Consider the following 5,713-nt stretch of genomic DNA (forward strand, 5'->3'; position numbering starts at 1 on the left):
TCTGATTGCTCAGGGTCTCATGCCGTGATGTATAAAGTTTTACAGTAATTGAAAAATCAATGAACAACACCCCAGGCAGTAAATAAATCACAAATTCCATTGAGTTTCCACTGAGTTTTAAAAAATCCATTAATTCAAAACACTGAATGTCAACTTGTAAAACACTATAGCACAGTGTAAAATAACATCACCTAAAGTGTAAGAATGGGAAAGTGAGCATTAATTATCTTTTAATTTTTAATGCACTTTCGACTGCTCAAAAGATATTAAACATTAACATAATTCAGTATATATGCTGGCATTTATTAAACCACTGATTCATGAACAAATTAAGCAGCATATATTTTTTTAAGTATTAAAGATTCAATAGTGATAATTAACTTGAATGTCAAAGTGGAAAACATTACCAGCACATTCTGCAGAATTCCCCAAAGATTCTGCAACCCATATGCTGAAGGATTGTGGAAGGTTGCAATCGGCTACTTGATAATCCCAAGAGAGGTTGAAACACATTATGCTTTCACTTGTTCCAATAAGTCAGTTAACTATTTGAGGATGGTGAAAAATCAGGACACGAATTTCCATCCTTGATGCCACCTTTCAATCTAACAGAGAAAGGCCTGTTTCTTCTGTTTAGGCAGATCAAGCTGTATTGTGAAGGTTCTGGCTACAACATGACCACCAACCCTGCAGAAGACAGCCGCACTAGAGGACTGCTTAGTCTGAAGGGCCATCACACGAGCTGGCGTTTCCTGGCTGAGGGCTTCGAATTTGAGGGACTTTCCTTGAATTTTGGTTCTTTAAGTACAAAAACGACCTCAAAATTAGCAGCAAATTGGGATGGTTTTTTCACTAAAAGGAAAGAACTGTCACTCTGGGGACTGAATTAGTGGATAAACCAAAAGGGATTAAACTAACACATGCTGTTTTGTTGGTTCTTTGTCCTGGTTTTGAGAGCAAGTTTATTTGTGAAAGTCCATTTAGTTGGTGTTGGAATTGTGCACAGGAATCCACGTTACTAAAAAAAGAATCTACTGTCTTTGAAGTTTGTCAGCACATTTGTCTATTCTAACAGGGCTTTTTGGTTTAAATTAGTTTGACAGGCTGCAGTAATCAGATTAACCGACTGATTTCTAGTGTCAACTAAACACACCTCTAAGTTCCATTGGTTGATTAACTTTTTAAAGATTTAATTATTTCTTGCTGCACTAGGTCTTCATTGCTGCACAAAGGCTTTCTCTAGTTGCAGCAAACGGGGTTCCTTGGTGTGCGGCGCCTCTCCTTGCGGAGCAGACTCTGGGCACGCAGGCTTCAGTAACTGTGGTCTGTGGGCTCAGTACTTGCAGCCCACGGGCTCAGTTTTTCCGAGGCTTGTGGGATCTGCCCGGATCAGGGATCAACCCTGAGTCCCCTGCATTTACAGGCAGACTCCCCCCCACTGGACCACCGGGCAAGCCCGAATGAACTTTTTCTTATGTTCATAATGTTTCTGCAAATGAATCACTTCCACTCAAGGTTGTAATCTGCCTCACATCAGTGACCTCTGTGTGCCCGCACCCTGTAGAATCGCTTCGGCTCACAATTTGCAATTATTTATGCACAAAATTAGCAATCAGAATTTGCCATTTCTTTAAGTAATCCTGGGAGAAATAAATTTAGGACTGATCTGTTCTTTCAAAAATAACTTTTTTTCTCCTTTATCGTAAAGGTTAAGATATTCATTATATATTATTCATAAAAATGTAAAATTGAATATGTATTTTTTTCAAAACTCCACTCCCCAGATGTCACTTTATTTACCTTGGAGTGCACTCGCTTTATTTTTCAAATACACACTGATATTTTTGCAGAAGTGTGATCATGCTATGCCTGTTGTTTTAAAACTTGTTCAGGAACAAGTTATAGGGAATTCCCTGGTGGCCCAGTGGCTAAGATTCCCAGGTTTCACTGCCGAGGGCTTCAGTTCAATCCCTGGTTGGGGAACTAAGATCCTAGAAGCTGCAGGGTGCGGCAACAAACAAACAAAAAACAACCATGTCATATATCATGGCAGCCTTCCATGTTAATAAATATAGACTGACTTCATGACTTGGGCGGCTGTGTAATATTTTCCTTTCTGTACCATTAGGCTCTTTCCGCTTTTTCACTGTTTGGCTCAGATGGTAAAGAATCCGCCTACAGTGCAGGAGTCCCGAGTTCAGTCCCTGGGTGGAGAAGATCCCCTGGAGAAGGGCGTGGCAACCCACTCCAGTATTCTTGCCTGGACAGACCATGGGGTCACAAAGAGTCAGAGGCAACACTTTCACACGTTTCAAATCCATACGTTGAAGTCTTAACCCTCGTTATGACTGTATTTGGAAACAGGGCTTTAAGAGCAATTCAGGCTAAATAAGGGTGGAGCCTTAATCTACCGACTGGTGTCCTTGTAGGAAGAGGAGACGACGTCAGAGCAAAGCCACATGAGGACAGGGAGAAGGCGGCTGTCTGCAGGCCTGAAGGTGTCTAGAGAAAGCCACCCTGCGGCAACCTTGGCCTGAAGCATATATTAGATAAATTATGATACATTTCTTGAAAAGGGCTAGTTCAAAAATATTCCCTTCAGCATCTCCTCTTCTCATCAACCTGCCTCTATTTTCTTTTCTCCTTTTTCTCTTTTATACGTATTACCATATTCCCATCTAGAAGGTTTCTACCAAGGTATCTTGTCAGCATCAGCACATAATAATGTCTGCTTTCTGCACAAACGATATTTTCAGGCTTAATATCTTCACCACCATTTATTGAGACGAAATTTGCATTTCTTTGACTATTAATAAGAACACTATCTTCCCACGATTATTCGCAAAGCTTGTTTTTGTGAATTGCATCTTCACTTTCCCATTTTATCAGGGAAGTCACATTTTTCTTATTCATTTATAAGAGCTCTTCATATGTTTTAAGGATTTTAGTCCAGATGACCTAGGCTTTGTTTTGTCTTGTTGGCTACACCACGAGGCTTGTGGGATGTTAGTTCCCCAAATAGGGATCACATCCCAGCCCCCTGCAGTAGAAGCCTGGAGTCCAAACCACTGGACTGCGGAAGAATTCCCTTAACGTAGGTTGCTTTCTGTTTTATTGTTGTTTTAATTTTTACCTTTGTTTTTGACAGTTTTCTGTAGTTCAGAAGTTTAAAAATTTAACCTAAGCAAAAATCTACGAGCGGTTTCCTTTTAGAATTTCTGACTTTGGTGTCACGTTTAGAAAGATCTCATTTGACTCAAGATTTTTAAAATACTCTTTTCTTATAGTGTTTCACGTGCTTTAAAAATACTTAATCTTTGATCCAACTAGAATTTGTCAATAAGAAAAACTATGGATACGACATAATTTTTCCTCCAAATTAGAGTTCATTTCCGATCATTTATTGAATAACCCATACTCCCTTCACTGATTTGGAATACCATACTTAGATCACATACTGTTTCCGTACTCCATTCTATTCTGTCTACGTAGTTTTAAACCGGCGTTATGCCATTTAATTTACAATGGGTTATTGTGGACTTTTGTGATTATTGTGGACCATTTTAAATGGGCATGTTTACTCGACTATTTTCATTTAAATGGCATTCTCAGGTCCTATTACAAGGTTAAAAACAATAGTCTGAATGGGATGAAGAAGGGCCTTTAGTTTCGTCTCTGCTGCAGTTATGCTGAAGAAGTCTCTTTCACTGTCCCACCACGGCATCTCACGAGCACTGTCTCTCTGCTAAGCTTTGTGTCCCCTCTGAATTGTGAGATCCTTGAAGGCATCTTGAATGCTATTTCCCTCACCTGGAATGAAAGTTTATCATCAGCATAGAGCACAGTACTTACATGCAGTTAAAAGATATTCTTGCTTTTTATTTTTATTTTTAATAAAAAACAAGGAGCTATTTTTTGTTCTCCATTTTTTGGTAACTTTTTCATTTCTTTCAGTTGATTGTTTGTTTTTTTTTTTGTATTGAAATATCATTTCAATATGAACTCCGAATTCTCATAAATTATTTGTAACACAAACATCTATTTGTAAATTTTTTGTAAAACTATGACTTGAATTAGAGCATCTTTGCTTAATAAGCCTACTTTAAGTGACCCTATTCCAACAGACATTATTAAACTCATTACATTCTGTAATCAACCCTGAATATTCATTGGAAGGACTGATGGTGAGGCTGAAGCTCCAATACTTTGGCCACCTGATGTGAAAAGCTGACTTATTGGAAAAGACCCTGATGCTGGGAAAGATTGAAGGCGGGAGGAGAAGGGGACAACAGAGGATGAGATGGTTGGATGGTGTCACTGACTCAATGGATGTGAGTTTGAGCAAGCTCCAGGAGATAGTGAAAGACAGGAAAGCCGGGCACTACAGTCCATGGGGTCACAGAGCGTCAGACAGACTTATCGACTAAGCAACAACAGGCGTGGCCAGGGGCCACCATGAGTGACTAAGAATCACTCAGGAAATTCCAAGGGCTTAGTGTTTGCCACCGAGATAGGATCAGAGACAAGGATCGGGCAAATTATTTATTGTACAACACACAGCATCAGGGCTCTTTAGAACCGGTCCCCAGCCTCGCTTTACTGCAGCCGCATGCCCTGGCTGAGGGTCCTGGCACATACCTTTTTGTTTTTCTTTCTCCAGTTGCAGCTCTCAGGCGTAGTTGCTCCTCGGCAACGGGATCTCAGTTGCCCAATCAGGGACTGCACCGTGTCCCCTAGATGGAAGGTGGAGTCTTAACCACGAGACCACCAGGGAAGACCCACGCTGGTTCTGAGACCAGGCTGCCGAGCCTGGACTCCGCACGTGCTGCCCCCTCCGCCTGCACGTGTTTCCTCCTCTGTCTGCTGGTGAGCTCCTTGTTTGCCAGGACCTAGGTGAGCAGCCCTCCCAGGCAGAGTTGATCTCCACCTCCCCAGCACTGCTAGCACTCCTTGTTTATTTGCAGATGATCTCTGCCCTTTGTTCCCTGAGATGTCTGTAGATACTGCTGGCATGTCGCACCGTGGCCGCTGAGGGAATGCTCCATGGAGTTTTGCCCACATTATTTGAAGTCCTATTTCTCTTTTTAGAAAGAGTCCTCTTGCCCTCCTTGGCTTCCGTCTTGGCCCCTCACTCCTCACGTTCCAGCACGTGACCCGGAGCTCAGCTTCCCTGCACACTGACGGTGAACTGAAGCTTGGAGACAGTTTTGGGTGAGGGAGGAAAGGACAGCTTGACTACTTAACCAGGCGGGCTCCTGCCTCCAAAAACTATGCTTCCCTGGTGGTTCAGATGGTGAAGAATCCTCCTGCGATGCAGAAGACTCGGGTTTTATTTCTGGGTTGGGAAGGTCCCCTGGAGAAGGAAATGGCAGCTCACTCCAGTATGCTTGCCTAGAGAATTCCATGGACAGACCATGGGGTCACAAGGAGTCCACAGGACTGAGTGACTCACACACACACCAACCCATGAGGATTTGACGAGTTTTAGAACAATGGTTCCAGGGTTGGGTTGCTGACAAGATTAGGGGGTGAGCAGGTTTGTAATCCCTTAATCTTGTCTCAGCGCTTCCCTGATGGCTCAGCCTGCAATAAAGAATCCGCCTGCAATAAAGAATCCGCCTGCAATGTGGGAGACCTGGGTTCGATCCCTGGGTTGGGAAGAACCCCTGGAGAAGCAAATGGCTACCCACTCCAGGATTCTGGCCTGGAGAAT

The sequence above is a fragment of the Capra hircus genome, chromosome 10, assembly GCF_001704415.2.
Source record: "Capra hircus breed San Clemente chromosome 10, ASM170441v1, whole genome shotgun sequence".
Taxonomy (NCBI): Eukaryota; Metazoa; Chordata; class Mammalia; order Artiodactyla; family Bovidae; genus Capra; species Capra hircus.